The sequence below is a fragment of the Thermobia domestica genome, chromosome 2, assembly GCF_964235325.1.
Source record: "Thermobia domestica chromosome 2, izTheDome1.hap1.1, whole genome shotgun sequence".
In the NCBI taxonomy this organism is placed as follows: Eukaryota; Metazoa; Arthropoda; class Insecta; order Zygentoma; family Lepismatidae; genus Thermobia; species Thermobia domestica.
This window is the reverse complement of record NC_137455.1, coordinates 13,384,087-13,408,596: the sequence shown is the minus strand read 5'-3', so window position 1 is coordinate 13,408,596 and position 24,510 is coordinate 13,384,087. Positions and strand designations below refer to the sequence as shown.

The window sequence follows — 24,510 nt, the reverse complement described above, 5'->3', positions numbered from 1 at the left end:
GAAATTCGACAAATACAGTATTGTTTCTGAACAAAAGAGCATAAGAAAATGGGAAGTCAATGAAATTCTTAGAAATGGTAAGGATTATTGTTGTACGTGGAATGCGAAAAACTAATAAATTTATTTCGGGGGGAGGGGGGCCTGAGCCCGATAGCCCCCTAAGTACGCCATTATTCCTAGTGTTATGAACTGAACTCTCCAAACACTATAACGGCTTATAACTTAATGTAAAGAGATATATGATATGCTATCATTTTTCTTCTCAATAATATTTAACAAACAATTAATTTCTTAGCAAATTTTATCGTTCAACAATTTTCGTTGGTTATATCTAATGACGCAGTAGATTGCGTCTAATTTTAGAGGATACTACCTTTGAAATTACACCAAAGATTCAATTAGGAAGGCGTTTTCCGATTTCTGGTTGATTGCTCACGACGCGACGGAACGGAGTATTTCTTGAATGGCGTTGCAGAGCGTGCAGTTGATTTTTGTTTATTTAATGAGGGAAGAGTTATTGACAACTATATAATTATCTGCAGGTGTAGCCCTGTGTAACCATCATAAAATAAATAAAGTTATTTGTTTTAGCTTACATGATTGAAGATAAATGATTTACATTACCATGTCTTTGGGAAGCATCCATAGCATTATAAACATAGGGTTTATCAATCTTTTTAAGACAGTTATAAGCGTCAGATGCTTATAAATTGATACATTCTTTTGTTTCACGTTTCATTCTTTTGTTTCACGTGGCAAAACAATACAATTCATGCCCTAGTCGCTGGTGTAGTGACTAGCGCATGCGCCTTTCGTGCACATGATCCCGGGTTCGACTCCCGGTGGGAGAGCAGAATAAAACTTTAGATGAACACTGGAAACTCGAAAGCAATGGAAAAGTATTTATCAACGTTTAAAGATAAACCAGTTATTAGACAATATAATCCAAAAGAGACCGGATGTTAGGCAAAATGCCTATTGTTTAATATTAAAGATAAGATCAAAAATATACAGTAAATATTTGAAAGTTTATATGGGGGGTCATAGTTTCAATTTAAGTCAATTTTATGTTCACTATTTTTCCTATTTCACCCCTTCCTGCCTAAATAATTGCTTTAGTGCCTAATGTTGCCTATTCTATGCATTTTCTTCAAAATAAAACTTTATTGGGAAAATATACAATTGAGTATTTCAAGAAAGGATTCTGCCTCTTCCGAGAAATATAAGTGCTGTTTGTAGTGGTAAGATGCCTAAAACTTTGGACTGCTATGTGTACTGATAAAGTGCTGTAAAACTTTGGACTGCTGTGTTTACTGATAAAGCGTATGAAACTTGGACTGTTATGTGTTGTGTTAAAGTGCTATATAGAACGTATTTACGAAATATACCTGGAATACATGTCAAGCTTCGTTTTTATATATACAGTAAAAGAAGGTATTAACAAACAGGTGTGTTTCTGTATTCTTTGAACATTATCTATGACTGGAATTTATTTTTTAATTGTATAAAGTACTTATCTTCATTATTTCGAGTTATATTTTAGTGCCTATTTTAAAAATTTTAAGTGCCTATTTGCCTGCCTTCCAGGTTTTTAACACCTAAACGTCCGCCGCCTTATGCAGAGTCGTTTGGACGTATGATTAGCGTCATAATAAAGGCCTGATTACTGCAGGAAACTTATGTTAGTCGAAGTCCTTAGTATGATACTAATCACGCGTCAAAACGACTCTGCATAAGGCCCCCGGCCTCTAGTTATAACATACCGTTTGTAGACGTCTCGTAACACGTAAAGACTCTTTTAACTTGTCGAATAAAATTAAGAAGAACACCAAGGCACAAATTTTGTTCATAAATTTTACAAAACGAGACGAGATGAGGAAAAGATTTTTCGAGAATGAGACAAAACTTCTGCAAAATTTGCGAGACGGGAGTACTAACTACAAGTATACTATATCCTACTTCGTTATGCAACCAGAAATCTCTGGAGTTCTACAGTACGTATAACGTCCAGGAGACTTCCTAAAATATTTTTCATATTGTGAAGGTACGATAGAATTTTAAAAACTGATTGAATGTAAAAACATGACCATCAAAAAATAATTAAATAAATAACAAAAAGTAAAAAATAAACACGGCCCTTTTATGAAATGCACAAGAAGGAGCAAACTAATTTTGTAGTGGGGTAAAATGTAGAAATGGGAAAATGAAATGAAATGAAATATTTTAGTTTAACATCCCACGACAATAAACTATTATTTGCAGATGATTTAAAAAAATTGATTATTCAATAATTTCCGTTCATGACCGTGAGAAGCTCGAACGCGATCTTATCTCTGTAGTTAAGTGGTGTGAGGAAAATTTACTTGAAATAAATGTTAACAAATGTAAAGTAGTGACATTTACAAGATGAAACGTACCGACACATTTTTCATGTTCAATTGACAAGATACTACCAATCCTGGAAACAGTTAGACTTAGGTATCTTATACAATTCCAAATTAACATTCGATTGTCATATTGACAATATCATTAATGAAGCGCATAGAAATCTTGGATTGATACTTAGAACTGGGCGAGAATTTTTTTTAAAAAAAATACTAAAATACTTCAAACACTTTATGAAGTCTATGTTTGTTCCAAACTGAAATATGCATGTACTATTTGGAATTCACTCTTCAAAAGTAATATTGACAAACTCGAAAAAAAAAAAAAATCAAGAAAATTTTTAAGGCATTCAACACATGTACCCACAGACAGATATAAGTGACACTTTAAATACAAATTTTGTTACCATGATTTTACAACAAAAAAGTCGATTTGACATAGTATTTCTCAGCTTATTTCATCTCTTCATATTCATGTTCCATCTCGAAACACACGACCAGATAACTTTGGTACAGACTATTTTATTCCAGAAAACGAACGATTAATATTCTCAAGAAGTCGCTAACATGGAGAATGAGTGCAACTTATAATAGTATACGTAAAAAAGTTAAAGAAATTGATTTAAGTTGTAAGATAGAAATTTTAAAGAAAAATATAGTAGTAAAGGGAATTTGTAATAATGTGTAGTATCTGTAAAAATAATGCAAACAATGTATGAACACTGTAAATGGGTTCTAACCTGTTGTGTTCAAATCCAATCAAATAGAATTTTGCTCTTTAAACTACGGGAGACAATGATTAATCAAGTGAATGATGATGGAAAAATTGGCGGAATGAGAAACTGGGAGGAAACGGGAGTATCCCGAGAAAACCCACGGACACGATGTTGTCTAGAACAAAGTTACCTGGCAGGAGATCGAACCAGGAACCTCATGCTGAAGAAATAGATTTAAGAACAATTGTCGTTTTTATGGTCTTACTCCCATTTCTTCATTTTTCTTTTCTTTTTTAAAAGAATACTTCATTTGTACGCTTTGAACAAATATTGCTTCCAAAAGTTTTTTTTTTTTTTTTTGTTATTTCTGCATCAAATTCACTACAATTCTCACACATCCTTGAGATTGTGGGTATTAGCTCGTTTCCCCTAAGAATCAAACACTCATTTTAATTTATCATTTGCTCTATCATACTTGCTCTATTCTTTGTCTCAGGGATGTCTGTTTTTATGAACCAGAACTTAGGGATAAAATACAACTCTAACCAAATTTAGGATTAGTTTCAAATACGTTCTACGGGTGGTGTTTCTTTCGGTATCACTATCGATTTACGCCCTGGCGTAGAGCACTGCTTTTCAGATGGAAGTGCTTCCAGAGATTCATATATATTGAGGAAAATCCGTTACTCGGACAGCGGTATATTGCACAAATATACGAGATCCATATGTTTAGTAAGGAAATCTGTATGGAGCATATGTTATTCATATGCCACACACGTAAATGCCCTTTTCCCTCTTATATGATACATCATTCTGCTGCAGGAAGTCTGACATCTAACAATCTTCCGTATATTACACATGTATACGTATGTTACATACGTCAGCCATATGTATATGAGATTCTTACCACCTATTACAGTCATACGGAAAATATGTACAGATGGAATACTTATACGAAAAGTATTATAAAACATACGTTTTCAGTTATATGTTTGGTGCAGGATGCTATATATAGTCATACCTTAAGTCCAAAAACTACAGGATTTACGCATGTAACCTACGTTTTACATATGCCACATATGTTTTTATCTCTGTGTAGATACATATGTAAAAGAGTTTTTTTGGTAAACCAAATCCCTTAATGATTATTTTTGTTTTATTATAGTTTTTTGAATTGCATAATGTATTCTTAACGATTTCAGTGACTGAAAGAAAAGATTCCATTTGCATACAGTTTTAAATTTGATACTATGCTGTAGATGGTCATAAAGTCTAACTAACAGTTGCCAGATCGTACGCTTTCCCTTATTCTTACTTTTCCTTTTTTGCAATATGCCTTCCGTTATTTAATGGTTCTTCGACTACTTTTTCCCTCGGAGTTTCGTTATTTTATGTACTCCCATGCGCAAAAAAAATTGCGCGTATACTCTAACTCACGATTTTTCGCAATTATTTCATTTTCTATATGTTGATGGGTAAAATTTAGTTATTAGTAAGTGGAGATAGTAGAAAGCAATCCATCTAAGGAGATATTTCCAAAAAATATAATAAAATAATAAAAATATAAGCAAAAAACAAAATTATGTTCGGTTTTGTGTATACTGGCAATAATGCTTTCGAGGGAATTTTTGGAGTAGCACAGCACGATTGCAGAGGGAATAACAAGATTGGTAGGAGAAGAGCTGAACCAAGGAACTTGGAAATTGGAGTAAAATATTGCATTTATTGGCTTAAATCTAGGGTGTAAATTGTCTGCCAAATATAAATTAGCTTCTGTAATCAAGATGTTATACGGAAATATATAAACAAAGAGAAATACTGTTGTCTTAAGTTTGGAAGTGACATGCTCTATAGCCATGAGCATTTATTTCTTAAGAAAAAGACAGGCAATAAAAGATTGTCTGTGTGGTCAAGTGGGTAGAGTGACGGACTAGTAATTCTTATACTGTTTTGACACCAGATCGAATCCCATCCGGTCCTGTTCAATTTTTTTCTTTACAAAACATTGTAGAAAGTGTATTATTTTTATGTTAATAAAACTGAAACAATACAATTAGGAAATAACTTTTTGTTTCCTCTGAGGACGTATTTATTTAGAATTAGTGTACTATTAGTAATACCGATTGCTTTCAGGTTATGGTGTTGTGTAGCTTCCTTTATCATCCTCTTTTCTTGAAAAAAAAAATTGTCTCCAATAAAGTATGAAAAATATATATAGTCAGAAACAGACATCTTAGTACCAAACGTGATTTATCGTGATGAAATAAACAAGTTTCCCGTTATTAAAAAAAACTATAGAAAATCATTGAATTTGGTCTTAAGGTTTTTATTATGCTAAGGCAAGATGAGCGATCATACCCTCAAATTTAGCTAGTGAGTGAAAGATGTTTTCGGCACAAATATTTTACAGGTTTAGGTGCATGAAACACCAATACGCCATGGTCTTGACCTTCGTTTATTTCACATTATTATCCGACATATCATAGCAGGTAAAAAGCAGCATCAATCGGCAAGAAGAACTGCAAGTTGTGGTATTAGTCTGTTTTTGATGCTCCGGACTCGATCGCCTAGCACGCTCGTCTATACCTTGACTCATACGTCTATCATTCAGTGCAGGCACATATCCAGCTTTTCTTTTCGGAGGGGACCCGACACGAATCCTCGTAAGCACGTAATTCTAATGTTTGAAAAATATCAATAATAATAATAATAATAATAATAATAATAATAATAATAATAATAATAATAATAATAATAATAATAATAATAATGCAACAGTTCTGTATTTCTCTTAAACGTTTCTTACTTGTCATTTATGAACCGGTCAAACTTAATTCTAACTCACACGAAATCAAAAAATATTTTCTAGAGACATGTAAGGAAAACTGTCTGCTACGTATATCACATAACAAAAATAGCAAATGGCAATGAGTGTATCGTTCTAATACAGTAATGTTATAAACAGACCGAAAACGAAATTGTAATCCCATTTAAAAGTGTTCTTTAATTCCACCTGGTATCAATGGCATTACGGTATATTGTTACAAGTAACACTTCCCAAGTGTAACACTCCGATTTTGATAAAATTTGACAGGCAGATACTACACATAAAATAAACGAATACATGTTTTTTATTTTCTGCGGAAAAACTGTTTTACGGGGGCAAAAGCACTCACCCAAAATTTTGAAATCGTGCACAGATATTCTAGACGTAAATTGAGGTAATTGTGTTTCGTATTTTCCTGGAAAAAAGCGATTGAGTGGGGCACGGACCTTCTAAGCTGTTGATTAGGAAATATCAAAAGTGCAAATAAGTATGTATACGTCAGAAGTTCCTAAAGAGTATGGAGAATTGCAACGAAACTTCGTATAGGGACAATTTGCAAAACAATAAATGAAATGCATTTTAATTTGTATGAAAAAACAGTGTTGGGGCCTAGAGCCCCTCCAAAAAAAAGTTAATATTACCGTAAAAGTGCAGGAAGGAGTGGACCGAAGCAAATGAAATTGTGTGTAGATATTGTATAGACTGTATGTAAAATAAGGACTTTCGTGTTTTAAAGATGTCCCTATCAATATTGGCACATCAACAGCAAACAGGAAATTAATCGGTACGTGTTTTTGTTTATGCGGAAAAACATTGTAAGGGTTAAAGTTGCCTCGTGAAATACTACAAAATACGCTATACTGTTTGTGCTTGTTGTTGATCTGCCAAATTTGAAGAAATCTGATGGAGACACTTGTGAAACACGAGAGGCTTTATTTTTCATATCCAATATCTACATACAATTTCATTCGCTTCGGTCCAATCCTTCCGACACTCAACGCCTCGGTTCACTCAAAAGGTTTTTTTCTCTTTTCAGGAAAATACGAAGCACGTATTTCCTCATCTTACCTCTACAACATTTGTGAACAATTTCATTCAGTTCGGTACATTTTTTCTTGCCTTTCTTGCGTCAAATTTCAAAATTCATGGGGGGGACCTTTTGTCCTCTAAAACCGTTTTTTCGCAGGAAATAAAAAAGCCGAATTTGTTTATTTTTTGCTTAACTAACACAAAGTTTTGTTCCAATTCTTCATGTAAATTTAGGCACTTCTGATATACTGTTATTAGCACTTTTGATATTTCATGATCAAAGGTTTGGAGGGATCTGTGCCCCACCTAACCATTTTTTCCAGGAAAATACAAAACACGTATTCCCTAATTTTATGTCCGCAATATCTGTTCACAATTTCGTTCACTTTGGTCCACTTGTTTTTGCCTTTCGAGCGTCAACTTTCAAATTTTGGGTGAGGGCTTTTGCCCCCTAAAACCGTTTTTCAGCAAAAAAAAAAAAAAATAAATAAAATAAAATAAAAAATAAAAAAAATAAAAAATAAAAAAGCACTTATTTGTTTATTTTATGTATAGTATCTACCTGCCAAATTTTATCAAAATCGGAGTGTTACACTTGGGAAGTGTTACTTGTTAGAATTATAACAACAACGCATTGTCCACAGTTTGGACACTGACTCAAAGTATGACATAAAAAAAAAACCTCAAAAGGGAAAAAGTAGGTTTATTAAAAAGTGCTTGAGGTTTGGTAAGGGACAGCTTCCAGGACCTCACGCTGGATACGTCACTGAGTCAATGCATTATATTTGTTTCTTGCAAAGATGATAATTAGATGCGTAATGTGTAAAATTATATCATAGTTTGACTTTTTATAGGTCTTTCCTTAACACATCCATATTATCCGGCGTTCTGCCTGCCTGTTTTATGTCGGATAAGCGAAACTCTACTGTATTTTCAGATAGCATATACACAGGAGCTAGAGGTTTGCACGGGCCGGAATTTTTAGAACGGACCCGGCCCGTCCCCTTTAATTTATAATCTATAGGCATTAGCGGATTAAGGGCGGAGCCAATGGAGCCCAGGGCCCCTAGCTCAGGGGGCTCTTTAAAATCCCTCTGTTTAATACTTATGCTCGCGGTATCGCTAGATTTAAGTCTTTGCATCAGCAGCATTTACCTGTTAATAATGAATGCAATTATTTAATTGTTAATAATGAATTAGCTAAACTAATTATTGTAAACTTGGAGCACATTCAAATATTACAGCATAGTTCTTGGTAGTTCCAGAAGTAATTTTAGAGACCACGGTGTTTCAGTGGTAGAGCGTTCCCCTTTGGTGCATGGAGTCCTTGGTTCGATCTATGCTCGCGCCAAGTGAACCTTGTGCTGGACAAACACTGTGTGCGTGGGTTTTCTCGAGGTTCTCCCGTTTTATCCCACTTTTTTCATTCCACAATTTCATTCATTTCTTATCATCACTGTCTCCTTTAGCCTATCCGGCATAATCGTGGGACGTAAAACTTAAAAATTTCATTTCAAATCATTTCAATCAAAAAACAGTTGCAGGAAGTATGTAATTTCGAATAAAACAAACTACTATATACAATTCTGAGTATATTATTCTTTTATGAAATTCTCGCGAACCTTATTTCTAAATTGAAGGGTAAGAAGACTAAATTCATTCTCTTATTATTATAGATCCATTTCAATTGAAGCAGTTGGAATAGTTGGAAAAAAAATAAAAAAAACAAACATACCCTATATTCCAGTGTGCCACAATCGGTATAACGCGCCACACTGGTGTGTCCAGCAAAGTGAAGAGTGTGACGCAAACTTTTTCCTATTATTTGCAAGAATATTTGTCGAGTTCCTGTTATTTATTATTATTATTATTATTATTATTATTATTATTATTATTATTATTATTATTATTATTATTATTATTATTAATGATTTTTCCATGGATCAGCTGTCTGTATACGGTTAAGCAAACACAAGTATCACATTGAAGGAATGAGTGTAATTATTTACTTTAATAGTAATACAAAAGTCTATTTGCTTGTATATTCTACCGGTAATAACTGCATCCGTCTAGAAAGCTAGGACTAACAACAAAGGGATACCAAGTTGTGACCACACACCGCCCCAAATCGTGGGTGCCACAAGTTCTCTTCTACGCCTTAGAACAATAAGAGCTGTATTGTTCAGGGAGAGAGAGAAATAACTTAATTCCATTGCAGTTATATGCTTATTAAATGTTAACTTATATTTATAAATTATGTAAGTGATCGTATCGTTTTCTGTTTATTATTATTATTATTATTATTAATAATAATAATAATTCTTATTATTATACATTTCTTAATACGTTGATTGCCATGTGTATGGAATTCCATACACACGGCTGTCCTGTACAGTAGAGCGTGATTATTTTCCATACGCAAATCATGTAGATATTCCAAGTTTGTTGTGTGCGTTCTATAGGTGTGTATGTAATTAGATACATATGGCGTAGAAATCAAAATTTAATGTCCATGCCACGTATATGAAAAACCATACACAAAGACATTTATGAACAAAGACATTGAGTTTGAATTTAACGTCTCGTTCAGCAACGAAGCTATATGAGACGTCGGCCTACTGATTAACGTGGACTCCGAACCACGTGAGCTCTCGCCGGGAATCGAAGCCTGGTCTTCCACGCCAAACGCGCGTACGCTAACCACTAAGGAGCTTATGAACAGAGACATTTATGAGCTAAAACAAAGGCGAAAACAAAGATGTGTGATGTGATTTTGAGTTTATCGTCCCTTTCAGCAGCGAGGCTATATGAGACATGGACCTACTGATTAACGTGAAATCCGAACCACATGAGCTCCCGCCGGACGAAAACAAAGACCTTTGGAATTGACAATTGTTTGGACATTCCAGTCGAACCTACCTAATATTAACAACGTTTCTACGATAATTTCGTAACATTGTATTATTTCTTTTGTTGATTAGCTTGGTTAGGCTTATTTAAACACTTTCTTCTTTGCACCGACGTGTCACATCTCTTGGATGAAGATACACAAGCTCTCACTGGAAATCTAATCCAGAACCAATGCACTTGAACCATTTGACCACAACAAACCACATTTAAAATGAAGTTTCGATTTTGTTCGGAAAATTGTGATTAGGTGTAACATTTAAAAATATATATAAGAAAGGGTACGGAGTAAACGCACTGTATTTTCTCGCTCGAATTTTTTACACTGACTTATGTTAGGCTGCAACTGTTATTGAAACATTTATTTGGGAAATTGCGAATAAAATAATGTTTTGGAAAACTTTGCTAGAAGAAACTTCAGGCCCAAAAGTAAAGTACCCATTGGTCATATTTCCGTTAGAAATAACTTGATCCATATATTAGAATTATAAAGGATATAATTGTATGTGAACTATAAGCAAAAGCGTCTGAGTAATTTCTGAGAAAATTATGCAAAAAGTCACCCCCAAGAATAAATTATCCCTTGTGGATCTTTTCGGTACAAACGAGCTATGCTATATTGTTAGTGTTTTCATAAAACATTTATTTATGAAATACGAACACAATTGCCTTAGTCATTCTTGAGAAAATCGCAGAAAAGATATTAACTATAATCTTGTCAAAACTAATATACCATTTCTAGATTTTCCGGATGAGGGAATTATACCATATAGCTAGGTTATTTATGTAACACGTATTTATAAAATATGAACAACAAACATCTCCTGAGTTGTTTTTAGGAAGGTCATCGGGAAAAGCTTACCCCCAAAGGTAAACTCTTCTATCTGTAATTTTGACAGTATATCGAGTAATTTTTAAGCAAATCGTCGGGAAAAATTTCACTGTCAAAGTAAACTATCTCTTTTTGATTTTTCTTTTCGGAACAAGCGAGTTATACCATATTGTAAGATTATTACAGAAAATATTTTTACTGAAATTAGAACAAATTTGTCTCAGTTATTACTGAGACAATTGTCCAAAAAAATCAACCCTTGAGAAAACCACTTCCTCTGTATGTTATCGAAATAAACTATTTATGCTCTATGTTAGTTTATTAATGAAATATTTCTTTACGAAATATGAACAAAATTGCCTGAGGCGTTAATGGGAAAACCATCGGGGGAAAGCTCACCCTAAGATTAAGCTACTCCTTCGAACGAGTTGTCATATTGTTAGGTAATTAATGATATGTTTATTTATGAAATGTGGTTGAGAAAATTGTGCAAAAAGAACGCATACCATACAGTAAATTATACCATATATATTTTTTCAGAAAAATTATTCATATGTGGTGGAGATTTGTTAATAAAATATATATTTATCAAAAGTAAATAAAATCATCACACCTTTTTTTATTTGAGAAAATTGAATTATTTTAAATTTTAATCCTTCAGTAAATTACCCTTGCTTTTAGGTGTCGAAGGACATAAAATTCGAAAGATATTATGTTATTAAAACGTTATGTCTAGAATTCGGTGCAGATACGTTGAACAGTATGGCCTCTATTTGAGTGCGTGTAAAAGCGTGACGAACCGAGAGACAAATAGATGGACAGACATCGAAAAATCATTTTTTTTTTCTATATGTAGGAGCCATGTAACTTGAATTTATTGAAATCTGGTATTCGGTTTTTATAACTATCACCACACTTTCTTCTTTCGTCGCTCGAATGTGAAAACGAATAGGCCTACACCGACACGTAATGTGATAATTTGTAATCCCAAAAATTTAATTTGTCATGTTTAATGTGTGGTTACTCTAGAAAAAAAAAAGCTTATGCATCATTTTATTATCAGTTTCTCACGCTACTGTATAATTCGGCACGATTATAGTTAATATTCATGGCATCTTTTGGAAGCATTCGCGTTCGTCACAAAGAGAGCTGTAAAATTTAGTTTTGTTTGAAGAAAGCACTCTTGATTTTTTTTCATACAGACTTGCATTTGTTGCACTTGTGGATATAAAACAAAAGGAGAGAGAGAGAGAGTCAATACTTTAAAAAGAAACACACACACAGAAACACTAGAACAGTTTTTTTTCTTCACGACAACGAGCTATCGCTGTGACTGTGTTCCTCACGCTGTGTGTAAAGCTGCAGGTTGCTCTTGTTTTGTTTTTTCCTGTTCCTGACTCACAGACACTCGCAGTGAGTTGAAGCTGTGTAAAAACGGAGAGGGAACGGTTAAGCATACCATACCATAAACTAAAAACAATCGCTATTAGTAATAAATAGTAAGCTAATTCTGAATAAATACGTCATCAGAAAAACAAAAAGTTATTTCATTATTATATTATTTCGTTTGTTATTAACATAGAAATTATACACTTTCTACAATGTTTTGTAAAGAAAAAAAAATGAACAGGACCGGATGGGATTCGATCTGGTGTCAAAACAGTATAAGAATTACTAGTCCGTCACTCTACCCACTTGACCACACAGATTTTCTTGTGTTGCCTATCTTTTTCTTAAGAAATAAATGCTCATGGCTATAGAGCATGTCACTTCCAAACTTAAGACAACAGTATTTCTCTTTGTTTACATATTTCCGTATAACATCTTGATTACAGAAGCTAATTTATATTTGGCAGACAATTTACACCCTAGATTTAAGCCAATAAATGCAATATTTTACTCCAATTTCCAAGTTCCTTGGTTCAGCTCTTCTTCTACCAATCTTGTTATTCCCTCTGCAATCGTGCTGTGCTACTCCAAAAATTCCCTCGAAAGCATTATTGCCAGTATACACAAAACCGAACATAATTTTGTTTTTTGCTTATATTTTTATTATTTTATTATATTTTTTGGAAATATCTCCTTAGATGGATTGCTTTCTATTATCTCCACGTACTAATAACTGAATTTTACCAATAAACATACGGAAAATGGAATAATTGCGAAAAATCGTGAGTTACAGTATACGCGCAATATTTTTTGCGCATGGGAGTACATTTTCTTCTTCCTTTCCTTCATGTTACACACAGACGAAGTTCCTGTTCTGATATTCTTAGGAAATATGAGAATGGGGTAATTTTGTTCGTCCTGTCTACATACACTGCACACGATTCACTGCTCTTACCAAGAATCTTATAAAATAGAGGATCTGCTCTTAGAACAAAAACTTGAAGCCACACGTCACAGTTTCACCACCCCTACTCTGCCCACTCCCCCAAATAAGATCGCAATGTTTTGAGCCAACAATCATGGCGGAAACGAAAGTAACCAATCAGACGATGGCGAAAACGAGAGTAGTCAAATCAGACTTGAAGATGCTCGGTTGTTTTTTGGCTTCATTAATTTAATAGGATGAAGATACATATAGGTAGATCCGCTATTTTATAATATCCTTGGCTCTTACAGCGTCGTGGTAATTCTTTTGTTGTAGTGATGAATTCGCAACGTTAAGTGTGAGTAGATGTTCTAAAATGATTCCTCATAAATTCACTGGCGGACCTAAATTTTTTGTAACGTGTTCATGAAGCCAATGAAACATTACAAATAGCTCGTTTCAGAGAAAGATAGTAAAATCTATTTTTCAATCAGTATGGAATGATAGATCCGCTAGTGAAATTACGTTTTTTTTATTATTATTTCTTACGTATGTTAAATTTGTATACCATAGATTACATGGCAGACGCATATAATATTCTGTAGTCTATTTGGGTTCATACTTATCCATACAATGCCCTCGAGTCCATCAGAGTTAGCCCATATAATTTCTAGTGAGCACTGATGATTTCAGATTTCTCCGGAGAGTAAGGGGGTTAATATACAGAAAGCGAATAGTAATACTGCAAAAAATATTGGTAATCAACATTGAGTACAACCGCAGATATAACTCCAAGGAGGAATTTCGAAGCTTCGGAAGAATTCTACTTCCCTGATTCTTCCCCCTAAACTCATCATTACTTGTGAGATTATGAGATCTACGTACCATTCTACAGGGTGTCCAATATACAATGCAACCCGGAGTTTGGGATAGTAGAACTTTTGAACCTGAAGCGATACACAAATAATGGTTATACCAAAATGAAGCCTTGTTCATGCATATATTTTTAAACTAGTAAGCAACGATTGAAGTACACTAGGAAAAACACAGTGTTGCCAGATGTAACTGATTTTTTTTTTTTTTTTTTTTTTTTTTTGCAAAACATGTAAATTGGATCATAACTCACATGCATGGATGTTCTGTCGTTAATTTTCAGTTTGTTTAGTTGGAGTAGCTTGGAAACTATGGAGAAAAAAAAGATTTTTTTTATTTCCACCTTTAACTAATCGGATGAAGCCTCTGTAAGGGGAACTAGGGAAATCGTAGTTTTCATAAATTAACACTAAATTGACAACCCTGCTGATGTTTCAGTGCATCAAAAGGTGTGTTAAGGATCGATTTACATTATGCAATTCCTGAAAACACATCCAATTCCTAGAGTTCTACACCAAACTAGAGACTAGGGTTAGGTATTTCCTAGAGCTCCAGGCAAGCTAGGTGAAGTGTGTTAGAAATTCTCAATGCTCCGAAGCAAGCAAAGTGTGGGGTTAAGAGTCACAGAGCTTCAGGCAAGCTAGGTGACTGAGGTTGGGAATCCCGACAGAACTCCGAAGCAAGCTGAGCGGGAGAAAGGAAACCCTAGAGTTCCACAGCAAACTAGAGGCTTGGGTTGGGTATCTCTTAGAGCTCCAGGCAAGCTAGGTGAAGTGGGTTAGGAATTCTCAATGCTCCTAAGCAAGCAAAGTGAGGAGTTAAGAGCCACAGAGCTCCAGGCAAGCTAAGTGATTGAGGTTGGGAATCCCGACAGAGCTCCGAAGCAAGCTGAGCGGGAGAAAGGAAACCCTAGAGTTCCACAGCAAACTAGAGGCTTGAGTTGGGTATCTCTTAGAGCTCCAGGCAAGCTAGGTGAAGTGGGTTAGGAATTCTCAATGCTCCTAAGCAAGCAAAGTGAGGAGTTAAGAGCCACAGAGCTCCAGGCAAGCTAAGTGATTGAGGTTGGGAATCCCGACAGAGCTCCGAAGCAAGCTGAGCGGGAGAAAGGAAACCCTAGAGTTCCACAGCAAACTAGAGGCTTGGGTTGGGTATCTCTTAGAGCTCCAGGCAAGCTAGGTGAAGTGGGTTAGGAATTCTCAATGCTCCTAAGCAAGCAAAGTGAGGAGTTAAGAGCCACAGAGCTCCAGGCAAGCTAAGTGATTGAGGTTGGGAATCCCGACAGAGCTCCGAAGCAAGCTGAGCGGGAGAAAGGAAACCCTAGAGTTCCACAGCAAACTAGAGGCTTGGGTTGGGTATCTCTTAGAGCTCCAGGCAAGCTAGGTGAAGTGGGTTAGGAATTCCCAATGCTCCGAAGCAAGCAAAGTGAGGGGTTAAGAGCCACAGAGCTCCAGGCAAGCTAAGTGACTGAGGTTGGGAATCCCGACAGAGCTCCGAAGCAAGCTGAGCGGGAGAAAGGAAACCCTAGAGTTCCACAGCAAACTAGAGGCTTGGGTTGGGTATCTCTTAGAGCTCCAGGCAAGCTAGGTGAAGTGGGTTAGGAATTCTCAATGCTCCTAAGCAAGCAAAGTGAGGAGTTAAGAGCCACAGAGCTCCAGGCAAGCTAAGTGATTGAGGTTGGGAATCCCGACAGAGCTCCGAAGCAAGCTGAGCGGGAGAAAGGAAACCCTAGAGTTCCACAGCAAACTAAAGGCTTGGGTTGGGTATCTCCTACAGCTCCAGACAAGCTAGGTGAAGTGGGTTAGGAATTCCCAATGCTCCGAAGCAAGCAAAGTGAGGGGGTTAGAGCCACAGAGCTCCAGGCAAGCTAAGTGACTGAGGTTGGGAATCCCGACCGAGCTCCGAAGCAAGCTGAGCGGGAGAAAGGAAACCCTAGAGTTCCACAGCAAACTAGAGGCTTGTGTTGGGTATCTCATAGAGCTCCAGGCAAGCTAGGTGAAGTGGGTTAGGAATTCCCAATGCTCCGAAGCAAGCAAAGTGAGGTGTTAAGAGCCACAGAGCTCCAGGCAAGCTAAGTGACTGAGGTTGGGAATCCCGACAGAGCTCCGAAGCAAGCTGACCGGGAGAAAGGAAAGCCTAGAGTTCCACAGCAAACTAAAGGCTTGGGTTGGGTATCTCCTACAGCTCCAGACAAGCTAGGTGAAGTGGGTTAGGAATTCCCAATGCTCCGAAGCAAGCAAAGTGAGGGGGTTAGAGCCACAGAGCTCCAGGCAAGCTAAGTGACTGAGGTTGGGAATCCCGACAGAGCTCCGAAGCAAGCTGAGCGGGAGAAAGGAAACCCTAGAGTTCCACAGCAAACTAGAGGCTTGGGTTGGGTATCTCATAGAGCTCCAGGCAAGCTAGGTGAAGTGGGTTAGGAATTCCCAATGCTCCGAAGCAAGCAAAGTGAGGTGTTAAGAGCCACAGAGCTCCAGGCAAGCTAAGTGACTGAGGTTGGGAATCCCGACAGAGCTCCGAAGCAAGCTGAGCGGGAGAAAGGAAACCCTAGAGTTCCACAGCAAACTAGAGGCTTGGGTTGGGTATCTCATAGAGCTCCAGGCAAGCTAGGTGAAGTGGGTTAGGAATTCCCAATGCTCCGAAGCAAGCAAAGTGAGGTGTTAAGAGCCACAGAACTCCAGGCAAGCTAAGTGACTGAGGTTGGGAATCCCGACAGAGCTCCGAAGCAAGCTGACCGGGAGAAAGGAAAGCCTAGAGTTCCACAGCAAGGTAGAGGCTTGGGTTGGGTTTCTCATAGAGCTCCAGGCAAGCTAGGTGAAGTGGGTTAGGAATTCCCAATGCTCCTAAGCAAGCAAAGTGAGGGGTTAAGAGCCACAGAGCTCCAGGCAAGCTATGTGACTGAGGTTGGGAATCCCGACAGAGCTCCGAAGCAAGCTGAGCGGGAGAAAGGAAAGCCTAGAGTTCCGAAGCAAACTAGAGGGTATGGTTGAGTATCTCTTAGAGCTCCAGGCAAGCTAAAGGAGCGGTGATCGATCACAGACTAGTAGCTGTCCATGGAATCCTCTTGGTTATATGGACGCTCCAGGTGAAGTGATGGCGCTGCTGTTCCCTCGTCGTCATATGACTGGTGGTGGGAAACCATATGCTGTTGTTTCCTTCATCTGCAATCGTAGTGTTCTACACTAAAGTGCACGTGGTTATTGTATATAAATAAGAGTACATGTAGAATGTTTGTAAACACAGCACATGCTAGATGTTTCTAAACTCAATATGTATTACCAGAATAATGTCCCAGTGCACCCCACTCACATTTTGATTCTACCTGTACCAGGGGTGAATCCAGGGCGGACTTCTGGGAGGGGGCGCTGGGTTGTAATACTGCTACTTAGAGGTACTTTTAAGAGCTCCATACTCTGGGATGGGCTTTATTTATATATATAAAATAAGAAAGTTTCCTCTTCTGGGGGGCGATCCCTGGATTCGCCCCTGACCTGTACACTCCCTCCCGGACAAAACTTTCTGAAAGAAAGCTTGTTTGTGAATACATGTACATATTTTAGTCAGTGGTCGAAGTGAGACGGTATGCTGTGGTATGCCATACCGCCTCTGGTTTTTCAGTAATGAGGACATACCGTCTCTGGTTTTTCAGTGATCAAGACAATATCTAAATAGCCGGCATGTTGAGTCAAAATCATAATAAAACATACCGCCTCTGCTTTTTTCCCACTTCGAACACTGATTTTAGTGATATCTAATATATGCATTGTTAAACTATAATGAACGTTATTGTCACTCAGGTTGCTTTCGTAACTTCAACGGGGTACCTAGATCTTTCAAATTGTCTATTCCTAATAGAAAGGGCAATGTGTTGTGTTCCTACATGTACGATACATATTACTCTTACTTTTTCACTACGTTAATAAGAAAAGCAGGAGAGTGTTAGGCAGTGGACTACGTTTTTAACTTGAATCATGTTCTACCAGACACGACTACAAAAACTTCGCAGCTGTAGAACTTCTTTTATTTCTCCTAACTTTTATTTTTGTTGGTACATAATAAATATCTTAATTTTATTACCTATTGTAAGACACGTACGGTTGTCTTCCCAGAAGAACAAGATAAATCATAAATAGACAAATAACTGTCTTTACAGTGAAGGTAATATTTATTTTTATTTCGGTTTTTCAATAACTTAACCTCCATTGCTCGTGGTAGCATCCATTTTCAACATATAAATTAAGTTCCAGGCATTTAAAAAGAAAATAGTGACCAACCTCACATCATTAAGTGGATTATTTTCAGTTAAATTTAATGAAAAAACAGTACTTTGGAAAATTTCACGATAGGTGCAGTATATCAATGGTTTTTGAGTAGCTATCCTCTATTAACCAATTATCTTTTAAAACAGGCTTTCTCAATCTGTGGCACACAGTGGCGTATTTAGGGGGCTATCGGATCAAGACCCCACCAAAATAAATTTGTTAGTTTATCACATTCCACGTACAACAATAGTCCTTCTTACTCTTTCTAAGAATTCCATTGCCTTTCCATTTTCTTATGCTATTTGTTCAGAAATAATACTGTATTTGTCAAATTTCATTCCATGTAAGAATTACGTTCTTTTTTACTTTCTTTCGTCCAGTTTACTCTTCTGTTTCTATTTCTTAGTTGTTACTTTCTTTCGTTTCTCCTATCACACTTTGGACAGTTGTTAATTGTGATTCAAGTCGCCCGTCGTCAACATGTGCCGAAACCAAATTTCATACCTCCCTCTCGCATTTCCTTTTTGATAATTTAAGTACTAGGCCCTATCTTACCTTTCAGTTATTTCTGCTCCCTCCCCATTCTCACTCAATGTTTTCATTTCTCATACCTGGAACTGTCATTATACAAATATTAAAGGAAGAAAAACGAACTTCATTAAAATTTATCGGCATTTAAAATACCCCCTCCCCCCGAAATAAAATCCTAAATACGCCACTGGTGTCAAGCGTACCATACGTGGCACCAAAGCCGCTGCTGCATGGCAGTACAATGTATGATGATATTAATTATGCTGGTACCTCAGTAGAAAAGGTTGAGAACCCCTGTTTTAAAGAATAATACTTGCTTCAGATCACGACCACTTAGGCTCTTGTTTGTATGTTCATTGAAGTTGTTCAGTGCCCCCTTTCAGCACCCAGTCTATATGAGACATTAACCTACAGTTTAGGTGGAGTCCGAAGCACTGGAATGCAACATTTTAAGTTTTTAATACTCTCCCATCAGGGCCTCGTGGATAGAAGGCGAACGCTAGCCGTTAGACCGACGGAAAGGGCAAGATGATATAAAAACAAGAAAAGTAGGCTTTTTTCGAAAAATTTGTGAAGATTAATCAAATGCTTAGGTTAGAGTATATTATTCTACAAGGCAAAAATATGGATATTACATAGATGTTTTCTAAATGTGGATGTGGAAAAGAATGAAGAAAAACCAGGTATGTCGAACAGAATATCAATAAGGATGTGCTGGGAATGGTAGGAGAGCAAAGAACAATATATCACATAGGCCTATATAAGTTTAAAAAGGAAGGCAAACTGCTTGAAATATTAGCTGAGGAGAAAGTGTACCATGAAGGATATCATAAAAGGTACTGTGGAAGGAAAAATAGGGAGTGGATAAAGAGACTAGAAAAGGAAATGAAATCTTTCAGTTTTACGTCCCACGGTTATGCCGGTTAGGCTAAAGGATACGGTGATGATGAGAAATGAAAACAGTGAAATGAACAAAGTGGGAGGAAACGGGAGAACCCCGAAAAAACCCACGAGCATGGTGTTTGTCCACCACAAAGTCCACATGGTACGAGCTGGGATCGAACCAAGAACCCCAAGCACCAGAGGTAAAGAGACTAGAATTAATGTACGTATTGAAACGGATAATTGATGTGAAGACGACGGGGTTATCTAACGTCGGTTCTTGGAAAGTGAGTACCCAATAGTGGCAGAATATATTATGATTATGATACCTGGTTTACTTATGCTCACCAGAGTACTACGTCGCTAGCCCTTCGGATCCCAACAATATCTTATTACTTCACGTTTGACTTTGTAAAGCCTAGTTAGTTATATATGAATCTAAACACCTAGTTAATAGCAAGTGCGCCGATCCCCCCCCCCAAAGCTCATGTGGGCCCCCCTATTGTATTTATGAATATACAATATCTGGCATAATTTGAACGTAATTTGTCTTAAAATTCTCATATATATACCTTCTGCATTTGAATGGGCCCCCCAAAATTTACAGAGAAATCTGCGCCCTTGGTTAATAGTCTCATTATTAGCGTTACCGACGAGACAAGAAGTTCGTTCCTTTTTAGTTCGAGACGAGACAAGAAAAATCATGAGTCTCGTCGTAGGCAACACCAGGTCACCCAAGTCTTTAGATCTCAAACACTATACCTATTTTCGTGTTGTATGATGCATACTACAACAATTATAAATATCTAAAGAGATTGTACGAGCAGAATGAAAAGCATTTATCAACATTTGAAGATATACAAGTCAATATCAAAATATATATATTCCAATAAAATAAATATGGTTTAAATGTTGTTATATCCAGGGGCGGATCCAGGACCGACTTCTGGGTGGGGCGGTGGGTTGTCATACTGCTACTTTTAAGGGCTCCAAACTTTGGGATGGGTTTTATTTATATATATAAAATAAGAAATTTTCCTTTTCTGGGGGGTGATCGCCCCCCTTGGCCCCTGGTTATATCACAGTCTTGGTGGACGTCTCGTGACGCGGAAGAATTCTGATAACCTGTAGATGAAATTAAGAAAAAACTCAGGTCATAAATTTTGTATATACATTTATAAAACGAGACTTTAAAAATTCGAAACGGGACGAGAAAATTTCTTTCCAGATTTGAGACGAGACGAGAAACAATTCTGTGATAGTCGAGACGAGACTTCTGAAAATTTTACGAGATAAGATTTGGGAACGTTATTTCTCGTGTCGTCTAGTCTCATGACCAATACTACTCACGATGTTACGTGAATAGTCCCAAGAAGAGACACGCAAAGGGCGCGCTGGTTCACTGGTAAAGCGCCCATCTCTGATGCATGAGGGTCCTTGGTTCGATCCTAGCTTATGTCAAATGGGCTTTGTAATGGACAAACATCATGTGCGTAGGTTTTCTTAGGATCCTCTCGTTCCCTCTTACTTTCTTCATTTCACCATTACGCTCATTATCATAATTATTGTATTCCCTTCCGACCTTAACTAAAAAAAGACATACACTCTAAACATTGGCATATGCAAGAGTACATTCTATTAATACAACACAAATAGATACTCGATGTTCTATCTATAGTATATTTCAGGGCACCATAATAATAATAATAATAATAATAATAATAATAATAATAATAATAATAATAATAATAATAATAATAATAATAATAATAATGTTCAAAGGCTGGACTTCGCAGTAATCGACTATATATAAATAGGGCCTATACACATTCATATGGATCAAAAATATGTAGAAAGGTCATTTGAAATTGGCAAATGTGTGACATACAAACTAACATTTACAATCAGTGCCTCGGCAGAGAGAACACGTTGAGCAAAGAAGGGGGAGGGAACGAGATAGGTGGAATAGGATAAAACAAATGTTAGCAGATACGATTAGTCTTAAATCATTAGTAGAGTATTTGCAAAAGCATCGACTACACCTTGTTTCCCTGTCACGATTCTTTTCTATCAACGCTGGGTTCAGTGTCCTCTCCTTCCTTTTTCACTGTGGTTTACCAAGAACACGAGCAGAAAATTGTGCCGTCACAGAGCATCTAGTTTGATATCACCCTTATATATGCTTGAACGCAGCCTAAGGATTACATGATTGCCGCAGGTAATACACGCAACTTTCAGAAAGATGGAAAGCGCAAAATTGTGCGTTACCGTACTGAAGAGAAGAAGCATCGGTATAGCGTACACATACAGAGAAAAATAATTGAATCAATCAATAGCGAAGCGTGATTGCACTTACATAGCAGAAGTTGCTTAATAAGTAGTATTCACATCACGCGTCGCAAGTGATTCTTCAAATGCAATGTCAATCTGTTATGCAGGGCAGAAGTCACGGAGCAAAGCTGATTTGTCTTATCAGTACGGGCGCTATCACTTAAAAGTCGGTGCGAGACTCTCAGGTGGGGGAAAGCTCACACACAGTACAAGAATGTGGTGTTTATACACATCATCATCATCATCATAGGTATTTTGCCCTTATTGACAGGTCCTTGCCGCAATTGAGAAGCTTCCATGTTGCATGGTCTTCTGTTAACCTCTTCGTCTTCACGCACAATATTTCTCTTTTGATATCGTCCATCAATTGTAATCTCCTTCGCCATCTTCCTCTTTTTCCTGCCACCAAACCCTCTATCACGTCCCTTATGATACTGTTTCTTCTTACACAATATCCCAACCAGACAATGTACTGATAATAAATAATTGACATTGAATCGTTGTAATTTAACTGACAAACCATACATTGAATCGTAGTCAGAGTTGTGCCGTGGGTGACTCAAGTGGGGGAAGCCCTCGACAGGAAAAAAACAATTAGATCAGAAAAATTAACAACTGTACTATTGCATTTGTAATTCATTCTTGGAATTCAAAATATTTTGCAAAGATGAACTATCATTTTGTTATTTACGATTTTATATCATTAATGTCATGAAGTAGCATAGTGGGGTATGACAATCATCAATGATGTCCATCCTCACCAAATGGTTGTGGGACAACCCCTCATTCCTGTCCCCCTACCACACACAAAAGAAGCAGAGGAGACCGGAGTTGTTTGTGACAAAACAAGATAACTTTTTCTGTTGACTAAATTTTATTGAATTTCAGAACTCCTTCCCCCCCTTCTTAAAACCAAAATTATTGTATAACTAAAGTTGGAGTGTGCCATTGTTCCATGAAAATTGTTCTCCCTCCAAAAATTTCATGACCACAAACCTGCTCCTTAAAACCCATATGTAGGCACCTCTGACTATCATTGATATGAAAAAGTCAAAGTTAGTGCAAAATTATTTATTCATGATCAGGGGCGCGCCCACACGGGGGTTCACTGGGTCTGAACTACCTTCAAAACTTCGTAACTCAACATACATTTGTACTGTTTTTTTTGTTTAGCAGAGAAATACACTTGATTTAGACTTAAGATTTGACCTTACTCATACATCACCTGTATCATTTCTTTTGTGATAAAAACAATTTAATTTTATCAGTTTTCGTGAGAATATAGCTGTCATTACTTATTTTTTTTTTTCGGCTGTAGAATAACACCCGTTCGACACTACATAAACATAATGTCTTACATCATTGGATCCCTCCCAACAAAAACTTCTGGATGCGCACCTGTTTATGATGGACATAGATTTCTCGCTTTCATGTTGACTCCGCAATTTATTTCGCCGCAAGGTTCCGCACATCAACAGGAAGGTTGTAATAATTGTGATTCAAAAATACCGGAAACATTTTTGGACGTCTTAAGATAAGTACGCTGTTTCATTTATGAAAATTTTATGACTACACTTATTATCTTCGCAAATTCTTGTTAAAAACTATTTCATAATATGGAGTTGTATTTTCTTTAAATTCTTAATGAAAATAAAATGCTCGAACACGTCGTTTTTAACATATTGATAAGAAAAACATTGGCAAAGATAATATACAATATACCAGACAAACATTGACTGGAGTGAATTTTTAATTTAATTAATTATTTCTTTTTTTATTACACAAGTCTTTGAATTTTGCTATCATCACTATTTTGTACTTACCAACTGCTGGGACGTTCTTCGAGAAATACACTCTGTGTTGCTTGTCTTCAAAAACTCATAAAAAAAACGTTGTCTTTGTCGATTTGTTTCAAAGCATTATATTAGAGAGTCGAACGCGCACGCCACAACTTAGCAGTCACCACTGGTGACAATTCCGTACTTGGCCACTAGATTTTCTGTTGCTACTGGTTCTGCTGTGCGCGATTTCATCCGTACCAAGTGTTGCAAATCCTCTAACGTAAAAAAGAAACTGCAAACGAGACGAAAAGCACAATATTTTTTAAATTGCAGAAATTTCGTTGTATGAAAGCGCTACTTCTTTTTCTTAATAAACTGTTTTCCGAATTTCGAACATCTTAGCTTTAATTATACACATATATTTTTTCAACGAAATTTTCAAGTATGGGTTTACGAGACGGTAGACTTTCTTTTTTAAATGACATTTTTAGGTTTTACAAAAAGACTCATATTGCTCGACAAATGTTTAAATGACGTAGGGAGAAATATAATTTGTACAACTAAACTTTTACTACACTGATATTATTTGTATGGTTCAAGTTAATTTATTGTATAATTTTGAACTAAAATTTAATAACATTCTTCCACCTTTCATTTAAATATTTGATATTTTAATAATAAAATAATTAAAATTATACTAATTTTTGAGTAATATTAGTGATATTTTCAAATTTAAATGCTTAAACTTACACTTAAGCTATACCATAGCTCGGGCACGCATCCAGAATTTTTTCTAGAGAGGGGTCCAAACTTCGGGGGGAAAGGGGGTCCAATATTACAAGTCAGT

The 24,510-nt window shown here is 36.5% G+C and overlaps 1 protein-coding gene across 2 annotated transcripts in view; it reads right to left on the bottom strand.

Annotated features, from left to right (window-relative positions):
• The window catches only part of LOC145670229 (putative peptidase C1-like protein F26E4.3), a 402,759-nt gene extending 378,909 nt beyond the window's left edge, over positions 1–23,850 (bottom strand). The window contains exon 1 of one of the 2 annotated variants that reach the window (XM_081738638.1): positions 23,706–23,850. The gene's annotated coding sequence lies outside the window, so the exon portion shown is untranslated. The remainder of the gene's footprint in view (positions 1–23,705) is intronic. The other variant, XM_081738656.1, reaches the window with a different exon arrangement.
• Positions 23,851–24,510: the final 660 nt, after the last annotated feature.